We start from the raw sequence: 13,646 nt of genomic DNA on the forward strand, positions 1-13,646 counted from the left end.
TTGCCCGCCTGAAACGAAACGATTTATCACAAAAAGGATAAAAAAAACTCACCGACTGATGACAACGTTCAGAGACAGGCCCACGAGTAGCGAAATTGTTACGACATAGTACAACCGTGCCCATCTTCTTGAAATCACTTTAAAAACCCATGAAAACATTGTGGAAGCTTCACGATCGAGATTGCCATGTCCATGTTGTCGAGATTATCCTTATCAAAAGATAAAGGCAGGTACAAGGCAGGACTTATCAAAGTAGCGAATGACAATTTTTATCAATCCGACGGTACATTTGTAGTTTTCTAACGATTTCGCAATGTTCCATCACTATACAATTCTTATCACTGTGAATCACAATAGGCTAGATGACAAAATTTCAATTATTAGTCCGTCAGACAGATAATTAGAAAATATTAGACTCATATTTTTTATTTTCTTTCATAATTAAATAATAACAGTGCTACATCGAGTTGAAATGGCGCGATACGTCACGCTTGAGTAGAATTTTTACTCAAAACTGACGTCACGCGACATTTCAACTCGATATAATACTGTAATAAATTATTCGATTATGGAAAAAATAAAAAAATATGAGTCTAATATTTTCTAATTATCTGTCTTACGGACTAAATAGAATTTCGATTTCATTACCCAGTCATCATCCTTATTCATTTGTGATCAATATGATGAGATGCTTTACAATGTGCCAGTCTCGAGTTGCAATCCATTAATTTTCTTCCTACCCACATTATGTATTGGGTCGTTTCATTTTCCACCGAGACCACAGAATAAGTAATAGTATAATGACAAATCCCTCTCATTCATAAACTGACGCTGAAATGAGAGAACGACAGATTCTAATTAATTTTATTAATGCTTGGGAGACATTTTAATATTTATTATGATCACTTTTTTTAATTGTATAAATAAACCAAAATATTTACATTTAAATTATCCATTCAATCAGCAATACAAAGTTTTACTTAAAAGCTTTCAAAAATACAAAAGGGAAAGTATACTCGAAAACACCCCTAAATATAGGTACGGAAATAACATCTGATAAGTAGTAATTATAGTAGGAAATAGCAGTCAATCAATAAATAATTATTGTAATAAACGTTAAAAAAGATGACATAATACGAGATGTTCGTTTCATCGATTTGCTGCTTTCGATATAAACGGTATTGGAATCGCGTGAGCCATTGACCATCCTTCGATTTTCAGTTCACCAATCTGCGACACTGTGCCTCATCTACTCCTAAAATCTATAATATAAAAATGAATCGCAAAATGTGTTGGTAAGCGCATTACTAAACTACGGACCAATTTTACCAATTCTTTTTTTTAATGTTCGTTGAAGTTCAAGGATGGTTTTTACGGCGAGAAAAAATCTAATAATTTCTGAGCAAAATTCAACCCCTAAGGAGGTAAAACGGGGTTCCACACGTAAGAAGTCGCGGGCGGCCGCTAGTATTAGATAAAAAGCCACGTAAGACAAATAGCTTAGCAACACTTTGAAATTTCAATTGACTACAAACAAGTGGCGACAATTATTATCTAATCGCGGCTACCTTTATCTTGACGCCTTTTGCAAACTGGTGCACTAAGGTGTTGACTGATAATGTTAAGGACGGTGAACGGCCCACTAATAATGACTTATTTAGTTATATCAGCAGAAATCTGAAGCAAAAATAGAAGGAAGGTCACCTAAGATGCCATACCAAACCTCTAAAGTCAAGCTAAACACTAAACGGATTGATGCAGACCAGCTGGCAGGATACAAAAGGCCCTACAAAGGTTGGAGTCAGCCCTCGATTGATGGCTCTTATTGATGAAGAACGGTATACGGTACTTAAATTAGAAATTTATGGCACGTAAACCATGAGAAACTTAATGCCATATGTCATTCTCTCCCAGCAACCTTTGGGCCAAGCAGATAACAAACAGGTTAGGATGTAACTCCCCTGTCCTCCCGCTGAAAATCAACTCCGAGGCAGTGCGTGCACGCATGTCTCGCTCGACTAATATGTATAGTTTCAATTTCTTAGTTCACTATTTCGTTTTTGTGTCAAATAAAGATTTTCTTATCTTATCTAACTGGTAATCCAGCTTTATCCAGATCAGGTGATCTATTGCAGTAGGATGGACAATCAACGGGGCTCCGCGGGGCACATCCGTCATCGCTTGAATTGCGCAGTACTACGCTTTTGAGACAAAAATACTGCTATTCATGTAAAGAAATGATTTATAACTTCATTAGCGCAATCATCTTCAATGAAACTTATGACACGATTGTCGTAGTTTTAGGTGTGGACATGTGTGGCCATAGAAATGAGTCCATTCCTATTTTCTTGAAGTTAAATAGTAAGTCTCAGTTTCATTCAAATGTGTAATTTTGGAAGAAAATCAAATATTAATCAGTTTCAAATAAGGACATTTCTTCAAACTTTCACAAGTAAAAGAAGTTTGGTAAGTGCAACATCAAGATTTATTTCATTATGTATATGATAAAGTCAATAAAAAAAGTTTTTTTTTTCATTTTAGCTCTTCTGTTCTTTATTTCTTCTTCCTTGCTGTATTTTCTAGATGAAGTAGGGACTTAAGTCCAATTTAGATTGAGCTCCTAAAATGCATTGTAGTATTAGCTCTTGCTGTGCTGACCGTCCATCCGAAGACTTTCTTGTCTCCTGTGAAAACGATAATAAGTATGTATTACTATGATAAAAACCACTATATTTTCAAATGCATTTGTTTTCACAAAAACTGTAAAAAAACAATGAAATCGTTTTTAAATAAATTAGCATTATTCCTTTTGATTTATTTTAATATTCATTACTCTCGTTGTGTGATAAAAGGCACCCACAACAGGGCAGTGATTTACTATAGTCCTCGAGTATTCTAACTAGGATATATGAGGACAGGCAGGAAATTAGCGTCTCGAAGCCTGGCTTACGAAGCAATTGTTGAATTGTCTTGGTCATAAAACTGTTCCTTGCAGGACGCCGCGATATTGCACGGTCCGTTGGTAGAATGCACTAATGCGTTAAATCCTTCGATGCAATTATGGATTGACAGCCATTAAGCATTGTAAGTGCTCAGTTATCTTTTAGACAAGGCAGCTGCGTTTAAATCTTCAAAGAAATATTATCGTGAGCCGATCACAGATCTTTATAATGAAGTGAAAGAGATGTTTGTGAATACGCGCGCGTATATAGACTAACATTCGTAACTACTGATTTTAAGAACTTGTGTCTTGTGCTTTTCATCGAAAATTATATAAATAGCTGGAAACCTAGAGGTCAGGAGTGACGGGCTCGCGTCCAAAACAAAAAGCACATTGCAAGTACATTTCGGTGCACTCGCTTAGGAAGTGCCGTGCTTATAGAATAGCAATCGCCGCGACATCCGAGCGCTGTAATAGGAGGCGTGACTCAGCGGCCGACGACCCGAGTCCGACTCCACACTACCACGGAAATTGACATGCCATTAAAATGTGATTAAAATGCTTCACATGTAATGAGAGTGGTGGAGCCGGCCGTTTGGAAACGATGGCTGCAGATTTTAAAGTGAGGTGATCTTGACATACTCGTAAGCATACTGTATGCGGCACATGTTACAGAGAAGTTTTGAATCTGATTCTGATTGAAGTTTGGGAAATGGGAATACAGTGAGTACAATATTTTAATAAGAATTTAGTTACTGGTAAGAATGGTGCTTTGAAACAAGATGAGTTTGGTCAGTTTAGAATTAGATATTTCTTGAAAATGCGTCTGAATGTGATTTGGATGTAATAATAAATTATGATGGTTGTTAAAATGTTGAGTAGTAGTTTGATCTACTAGACAAGAACGCTTTAATTTATAGGTCAAAATTACATAATGGATCATTTAACCAAAATCATGAAATAAGTAATACTGAAATTTTACAACGCATGTTTTCGACGATAGAGCAGACTTCATTGTAATTTTATTTATGGAAGTGCTAAATTAGGAGCAAAACATAATGTAGGTAACTAGCCCAAATTTGTGTTCGTGCCAAATATCTCCTCCATTATCACAAGGAATCTTAGCAGTGTTTATAAACAATCATTATGCAACCATTTTCATTAGGGGCAAACTACAAGGTCGTATTTAAAAGGAAAATGTTCGGAGGCAATTCATACTCAAACTTAACAAAAGCTACTTAGTGAGATGTAATTGTAACTGTACCAACATGATTTTATGTTGATTGGTTAGTTTGTATGGCATTTACCTACGAAATCCTTATGAAATCATACAAGGTCAAATTTCCTACGTGCAGTTGTTAAGCTACGATTTAAAATTTGGCGAAGTCTAATAACGTCGTATTTGTTAATTTTATACTAAAAATCTTTATCAATTCAAATTATTCTTGTTTCCAAGTGCAATGGAACCACGCCGTCTCCAAACCGCATTCTGCATCTGGGCGGGGAAAGGCTGTAAGTCGCGGCGGCCGAGTTTCGCGGAATCCGATTCTGTCCGGGCCTTGTCGCAGAAAATTGCCTATTCGCTTTTGACAATGAATAAGCCTATTGAAATTTATTGATTCCTTTGAGAGCAGGCATTTAGGGTTCTGTGGATTTATGAAGCCAGTTCTATGGAAATGATCAAAGATCTAAGCTGCCATACCATGTAATGTAGTATGTATGTAAAACGTATTTGTAATATGTAAGCAGGTTCAAAGAAAAGTAAAAGGATAACAATAAATAATTAATTGGAAATGTCATTTGTATTGCTATTAGGACTCTCGTATCATTAAGCTTGTAGGCAATTGATCGTAACTAGATTTTTGTGTGCTTTCAGAATTATTATATTCTGCTACATATGCCATGATCTACTTTAGATTATCATTATCAACGGCATTTCCTCAGTGATTTTTACACCGACATCGGAAAGTACTTATAAGGCTTCAGTATTTAACGGCTGATTGAAAAATCCACTTTCAATGCCTTCTTGGATCATAATGCTGTTGAAAGGGATTTCATACTTAGAATCCTTTTTATAATGAAGGTCTTATCTCAGAATTGCTTTATTGATTTATTTCAGAACAACTTTTAGTTAAATCTAAAAGTTGTCGCCTTCTTACTATTGTTTATACTTTTACTGTCCACTGCTATCTTTTCGAGTGCAATTTATTTCCAAGAAGATAAGTAATGGTTCATTGCATGGCCCAGGTTGGTTATTGGTTGCTATTTCGTTTCGTTTCTACCTCAGTATGATCTGAGGTTCCTACTTATTATACCTAGTGATAACTAGGAAGAAGTTCGGAGATGTAGCGAGTCTGAGTTCTGCGATATAACAAACTCTTTTGTCAAAATATTTACCTACAGTATTTTTTTTTTCAGAAGCGTTTTTTAACAAACTTACGTTACGGAACCATCAGTATGTTCACACTCGACTGCGTTTCATACAAAAACCCTATCAGTCACGGGTGGTAGACTCGATTAACTTCTATCTACAATGGATTGCAGTTAAATTGCATTTTTAGTAGCTGATTTTATGATATGAGATTTGACTTCCGATTTAAAATATTATTTTCATTATTTAAAAGTAAATTTTCATTTTGCAAAATCATTCCACAGAATCTTAAGCTTTGGCGCAGATCACCGATTTTTAGTTGGTCGATAGTTGGGCCCGATTTTAATTTGTATGAAGAATCGGCCGATACCAAATCGGTGTAATGTGCACACTTTCATACATCTCCATACTTATTAAGAGCCCGCCCGACAACTATCGGCCAACTAAAAGTCGGTGGTCTGCGCTTAGGATAGGCATATATTGATTTCTATGTCAAAATATTTGGCGTAAAATTAATATGGAGTGATTTCATAACATGTTAACTCCAAAGTAAAACAAACAGTTTCCATAGTGTTTAACTCCTAGCAAACCCACTACAATATACAAAAACGTGCTTGAAAATATTGCGAGCCATAATTTTTCATAGCCTATAGAGCGCTGTGGGCAAAATAGATCATCGTATTCGTAACATTGTTTATTCTGCGGCCGCGCCTCTTCTCATGCGCGTGCGTCACTGGTGGCTATAGTCGTAACTATGTTACATTATTCTATGGAAGCAGCTTGTTTATGAGTTACTATACTAACAAGACTGGACAATTGGACAAAATCATGGTGATTTACCAATGGTTCAGAACTTCCACGCGAATAGACAGAGGTGTAATAAAACTGATGAAAATCTAACACATTGTTCTAGGAGCATAAAATTAGCTTGTTTTGTTCCATTGGAAAAGCCGATGATAAGAAAATGTAGGGGTTTTGAGAAGTTTCATTTCAGTTATTTTTATGATAGCAGTAATTATCTTGTTGTTTCGGTGGACTTAACAAAATCTGGCGTTATTTATACTATTTTCCATTCTACATAATAGCTTGACGCCACAGAGCATGGAATCGACGATTCCATGCTCTGTGCTTGACGCGATCACGCAAGGTTCTACATCGTCGCTTCTACCAGAATTCTTTATCGTCAATGTAGTATTCTTCCCATTTGTGAAAATCATAATCAGCTATGCAAAACCGAATTAGTTGCATTACATACGTTTGCCATTTGCGAAAGAAGCAGATCTGTTTACGTATCAGCTACTTCAGATACTACAGCAGCTATTTGGATTATACCCTCAGATCATAGAAGGGATCTTTTTTATGCATAACAAGGCGGGTATTTGACCGCAATCGCACCTGGTGTTAAGTTAGATGCAGTCTAGGATGGTACATATCTGTCTTGTAAGTGCCTATTCACTCTCGCCTTAAGAAGCATCTAAGCCAGTGGCTCCCAAAGTTGTCTGGGCTACGACTCATCTAATACAAGTCCCCAAACTCGGGACCCACTTAAGGAAATTTAAACGTTACCAATATGCCTAAATAAAGGACTCGGATCTGTAGGGTGGTGTGTCGTTCTACAGGCAGGGCCCACTCAATGTTCGCTCGCGACCTACCTACTGGGTCGCGACCCATAGTTTGGGGAACCCTGATCTAAGCAGACAATACCTACCAACAGCTGTTGGTTACAGAGGCGGCGGCGGCGGTGGCGGCGGCGGCGGTTGCGGGGCCGCCGCCGGCGCCTTAGCCGCCTCCGCTGCGCGCTGCGCTTCCATCGCCTGCACGTATTCCGGGCTTGGCATGTAGCCCCTGCAACAAAAGGTTCGTTTCAGCCAAATGACGTCCAGTGCTGGACAAAGGCATCCTCCAAGAATTTCCAAAACGACCGGTCCTGCGCGGCAACAAAAGGATGCCCACTCAAAAATGCAACAAAACAGTTCTGTCCCATCATCATCCCAGCCACAGGGCGTCCACTGGTGAACATAGGCCTTCCCCAATGATTTCCAGATTGGCCGATAGGTCAGCAAGGTTCTGGAGAGTCCACGTACAGTCAGCCTCAAATAATTTGTGACACCCAAAGTAGACAAAACAGTTCGCAACACGTCTTGGAAAAAGGTGTGTGGTCAATTTGACCACTTTGGGAGTCACGAACTATTTGACGCTGACTGTACCAGCAACCGCAGCGTTGGACGTCCACCCACAATGTCAGATGACTCTATAAAGGTAGCAGGTATGCGCAGTTTGCAGACCGCTACCAACCGGCTAATCTGGAGTTCTGTCTATCAGTCCATCAATCTCTTTAGGTTTAAAGTGATAATAGGAGTTTTGGCAGAGGAGAATTAATAATTTTCAATCTTTTCAGATATCTTTTGTAAAAGGTGAAGAAGAATGCAAACACCAGCACTCAGCAGGCTTCCCAACTTTTTTGCCCAGCGTGGGGGGGGAGTGTAGGCCGAATCCAACATCTTCTGGTATTATTTTTTTTCATTTATTTAGTAAATAAAATTACAGACAATTTGTTTTGACGGCATTCAGGAAACCACTAAGAAACCATTAGAGAAGGTTGTGAGTACTCCTGCAGTGAAGGAAGACTAATAAATAATTAATGTCCTAATGTTGATGTGGTAATTCACTCCAATCACGTTTCTACCATGGTGACACGCCGACACGCCGTGCGATTTTTAGGAACAGTCACCAATGGGGAAAATGAATTTATACGTATTATTCATATACCTAAGTAGGTATTTATTAATTCAATGAGACAAATATTTCGGTATTGCATACGAATAGTTCGTAGAAATTCATAACCTGAGCAATATTACCTATGCGCATAACAATAGTAACTACGAGTACAAGCTCATCAACAGGTATAAATAAGACAGGCAGGAAAAAATATTTGTTGGTAGATCTGTTCCTATTTAGGGACGAAATTAAAAATAAAACTCGAGAAACAAACTGAAATTGAAAAAGAAAAAACACCTCTTATGGACTTGTCAGCAAGTTTTTTTTCACGAACGAAAATTGTTTTAATATTGAAAACTCTCAGAAATTAACAACACATTTTTATTGTAAAAAATCAAACATGAATGACAGATGACATTGACATTCAGTTCCTAAACCATAAATAAAACACCTTCCCCCCGAAATTACAAATCTAATCGGTTAGGTGGTTTTACTACCCTGCCACTTCTAGTACAATAATTATTATCATAGACAACATCTCTTGGTGGAGATACCCGAGCAGGGGATGAAATCATTGGATCAGAATTCAGTGTAGTATTGTCTTCTGTAGCCCTGGAATCATCATTATAATAACTTGTCTTAAATTGCTTAGTGTTTGAAAAAGATTTTTTTAAATGATTTGTAGTTCTACGGATTGGAAAGCTCCCATCTCTTTCCACCCAGTATGACCTAGGCTCTTTACATTTCTTTACAATTTTACCCTTTTTCCAATATTCATCCTTTCCTGTACGATATACCACTTCATCACCAATATTAAATTTAACCTCTTTTTTTCTGACTGACCTATCAAATTTAGATTTATTTATAGACTGCTTCAAGATTAACAATTTGTGTATATTTTTAATAACAACAGGCTCCAATGCTTTTTCAGTAATTGGTACAAGTGTTCTCATGGTTCGACTATTTAATATTTGTGATGGAGATACTACCATTCCAGCCAAAGGTGCATTGTTATATGACATTACATATTCTCTATAGTCCACACTATCCTCTGCAGCTTTCTTTAAGATATTCTTGCTAATGTCTACTGCTTTTTCAGCCATACCATTGCTTCTAGGATAATGAGGACTACTTGTAGTTAAACATATGTCCTTACTTTTAAAATAATCTAAACATTCTTTTGAGTTAAACGGATTATTGTCAGACACAATTTCAACAGGAAAACCAAATCGAGAAAAAATTTCAATGAATCCTGATATTACAGATTTTGCTGACTTGTCAGGCAAAGGAATAAGTTCAAGCCAGTGTGATAAATAGTCGACAACAACAAGATAAGGTTTCTTAGCAAATTCCAATATATCAGCACCTATTTTACTAAATCTTAATTTAGGTATTTTGTGTGGTAACAATGGTTCATGACAATTTCTAGATCTAAACTTTTCACATGTGTGACATTGCATAACATATTGATATATTTCTTGGGACATTTTTGGCCAATAAAACAGTTTCCTACTCCTGTTCAAGCATTTTCCAATACCAATATGGCCTTCATGTATTAATTTTACTACATCAGATCTGAGATTTTTAGGTACAATGATTTTGTCCTCAAGAAACGCAAACCCTGATTGAAAGTATATGCTATTCCTCAATTTATAGTATGGTTGACAATCAGCAGGAACTTTGTTTTCCTCTGGCCATCCCTCATGATAATATTTACATAGTAATGAAAGTGTTTCATCATTATTAGTTTCTTTTCTAAACAATAATTTTCTTTCAGGCGACATGGGCAAGTGTATGGACACAGAGTGCACAATTTGCAACATTTCTTTATCATGTTCAGTAACACTTAAATTATTTCTAGATAACATATCTGCAAAATGTATAAATTTACCTGGAACATAATAAACATTTAAATTGTAATTTAACAACTTTAATCGCAACCTCTTTAATCTAGGGGATCCAATTTTGGAAATATATTTAGACATAATTGAAACAATTGGTTTGTGATCTGTTTGTACATCTACATTTAGGCCATATATGTATCTATGAAACTTTTTTACAGCAAATGTAATAGCTAATAGCTCTTTCTCCGTTTGACTATAGTTAACTTCTGATTGGTTCATTGATCTTGAGGCACATGCTACTAGTTTTAATACATCTTTATCACTTTGGAATAAGCAGCATCCGAGGCCATCTTTAGAAGCATCACATTGTAAAATTATTTTTTTATTAGGTTCAAATGGACAAAGAGCAGGGGCACTACTTACTTTTAACTTAAGTTCTTCAAAAGCTTTCTTGTGATTAGGTAACCATATGAATTCACAATCCTTTTTCAATAATTTGCATAAAGGTGACATCAGACTGGCCATCTCAGGAACATATCTACGAACATAATTAAATGATCCTAAAATTTGCCGCAACTCATCTTTATTAGTGGGTTCTTTTAAATTTACTAGAGATTCTACCCTATCCCTATCCATAGACATACCATGTTTATTAAAAATTTGTCCAACATATTTGACTTCCGACTGCTTGTATTGTAACTTATCTTTATTAAACACAATATTTAGATCTTTTGCTTTATTTATAACACTTGCAAGTGCAGTATCATGCTCTGAAGCAGTACTTCCCATCACTAAAATATCATCGGCCCAAACCACTACATTTGGCAGGTCTCCGAAGTGATTTTCGAGCACATCTTGGAACATTTCTGGTGCATTCATCAAACCAAATGGTAAAACTAAATATCTATACACCCCAAATGGAGTAGCAAAGCAACATTTCCAAGAAGACGCTTCAGTGAGTTTCAGATGATGAAACCCTTCCTTTAAATCAAGAACAGTAAAAAATTTCTTTCCTTTAAGTTTGAATGCTAAATCTTCCAAAGTGGGCAACATTTTAGGCTTTTTTACAATCAACTTATTTAAATCTGAAGGATCAAGACATAATCTTACATTTCCATTTGGCTTTTCCACAATGACTACCCTATTGACACAAGCATCACTTTGCATATTCTCTACCTTTACAATAGCATTTCTTTCTTGCAATCTCAACAATTCAGCTTTTAATGGTGCAAGCATACTATTTGGAAGCCTTGGCGAAGGGTGACAAATTTGATCATCTGTATTTTTAACAGGAAACTCAAATACTCCCGGCAACCTACCTACCCCTTCAAAAACTTCTATATTTTCCTTAATAAATTTCTCTTTATCTTTATTTATTTCCACATTATTTATGCGCTTAATTAAATTTAAAGCTATGCATCCTGATAATCCCAACAACACATTACTACAATCCAGTACTATAAAATTCTCATAACACTCAAAATTTTTAAATTTGCATCGTAAACTTATCATCCCATTAGGTTTTACCTTTTCACCAGCAAAAGATTCAATTTTCAAATTACATTCCCTTAACTTTAAATTTAAATTTGTATTTATTCTATTAAAAACTTTAATTGGCATGACACTCACATCTGCTCCCGAGTCCAGCTTACATTGAACACTATGTCCCTCAATTTCTATATTTTCAGACCAGGCCTTCTTTTCACCACATTTTGACTGAACAGCTCTACAATACGCACCTTCATCCGAATCAGACTCCTCACATTTGACTTCCTGTACCTTTTTCTTAACTCTGCAACTGGCTGCAAAATGGTTCTCCAGCCCACATTTGTTACATTTTTTTCCAAAAGCAGGGCATGCACGTGGTCCATGTCTTGTCTGGCAGCGTCTGCAGCTAAACTCCTTATATTTTACACCTTGTTGGTCCCTTACTTTTCTGGATTTTATTGTATCCACTAGTAAGGTGGGGTTCATTTCCTTTACTTGTAGTTTGCTCATTTCACTTGTTCGGCACATGTTTGCAGCTTTATCCAACGTCAAGTCCTCACATCTTAACATACTTTCCTGTAGGCTGTGATCCTGGATCCCTTGTACAATCCTATCTCGCAATAATTGATCTTCTGTAGATTCTAAACATTTGTCATTATATCCACACTTGCCTATTAATTCCCTCAGGCTAGTATAAAATGATTCAAATGATTCTCCAACTTCCTGTTTTCTTTCATTGAATTTAAATCGCTCAAATACCGGATTACTTTTGGGATTCACATATTTGTCGATTTCAGACACAATTTTGTCGTAACTTCGTCTCTCCTCGTCCGATAATTTAAAGGTTAGGATGACTTTGGTAGACTCCGGACCCATCATGTTTCGCAACAATGACAGTTTAATTTTGTCTGAAGCTCCATCTTGATTAGTTGCTATCAGATAGTCCTCGAACAAACATTTCCAATAGTTCCAATCATTAGCTGATTGCGAAGAGCGAATGTCGAAATTTGGAGGCAATTTCACTGACGCCGACGACGACTCCATGATATTTAACAGGACACTTTCAGTAGAAAACAATATTTTCGCATCCAATCACACTTTAGGATCGTTTCACAACGGCTGCGCCATGTTTTAATATTGAAAACTCTCAGAAATTAACAACACATTTTTATTGTAAAAAATCAAACATGAATGACAGATGACATTGACATTCAGTTCCTAAACCATAAATAAAACAAAAATCAGAGCGAAAAAGCTACAAAATCAACTATTGCGAATCTAAAAACAACATTCAAACATCTATTTGTCCGAAATACATTTGTCATTGAACTTGACTGGTCGCGTAATTCGTCATGAAGGCAACCCAACGCGCTGTAACGAGTGATGTGTAAGTAAATTAGCACCTCGCGTAGACGTGCGAATAAACACGCTAACAAGTAGGTAGGTAAAATGTAGCAGACTTACATTGGTATGAGTAAAACTGAAAAAGTACTGTCTGAAAAAATAGAAGCACAGTGTCAGGAGAGCTATCCTCGGAAATGATACCGAACACCCCATGTACCTCATCAGCGCAACCACGACCACTCTGACGTGCCCGACTACGAAGACAGAGAAAAATAGTAGGTACCTAAGAAAGGAGAAATAATATATATACAGTGTGAGTCACGTTAAAGTGTACATATGATAATATGTGAAACTAGACCTATTTTTGTCGATAAAAAAGAGGTCAAAAAATTTTTGAGATTTTTTTTTAATTTTTTATAGAATTTTTTTTCTCCCAATTACTTATTGTAAAGAAAACGTAATAACTTTTAAACTAAGCGGTATATCCTGATAAAATAAAAACAGTAATAATGCTAAATAACAGGCGATACTAAAAAAATACATGAAATACCTAGAAAATGCTAACAAATAATAAAAAATGATACTTTTTGAAAAAAATCTGCTTAAAAATTCGTATTTTTTTGGTTATTTGATAAATTTCTCCAAAAAATGCCCCTATAACAGGTAGTTTTTATTACTTTGTATTATTCTCTATCGTATTACTTTTGTAAAACCAAAAATTGCATGTCTCTATCCCTATCACAACGTTTGCAATGATCGTTTGAACTAAGCCTTTCCGGGCGCGCCATTCAACGCTTCGTTAACAACGGAACTGAAAGTGACTCTAGATTTGTAATTTTGATAAAGACAAGTTAGATTTTAAATAAAAACAAAAGATTTCGAAGTAAAATAAGCATTTGAGTTAAAATTAAAATTGTCTTTACCTGTAGCGGAGAAAAAT

At 36.2% G+C, this 13,646-nt stretch overlaps 1 protein-coding gene across 1 annotated transcript in view; it reads right to left on the bottom strand.

The window, feature by feature from the left end:
* Nucleotides 1-2,462: 2,462 nt before the first annotated feature.
* LOC135074395 (acireductone dioxygenase) overlaps nt 2,463-13,646 on the bottom strand; it is a 54,208-nt gene continuing 43,024 nt past the window's right edge. The window contains exons 6-7 of the transcript XR_010257828.1: nt 7,021-7,157; nt 2,463-2,684 (exon numbers count right to left, since the gene is read on the bottom strand). The gene's annotated coding sequence lies outside the window, so the exon portion shown is untranslated. The remainder of the gene's footprint in view (nt 2,685-7,020; nt 7,158-13,646) is intronic.

This window comes from Ostrinia nubilalis, chromosome 1 (genome assembly GCF_963855985.1).
Source record: "Ostrinia nubilalis chromosome 1, ilOstNubi1.1, whole genome shotgun sequence".
In the NCBI taxonomy this organism is placed as follows: domain Eukaryota; kingdom Metazoa; phylum Arthropoda; class Insecta; order Lepidoptera; family Crambidae; genus Ostrinia; species Ostrinia nubilalis.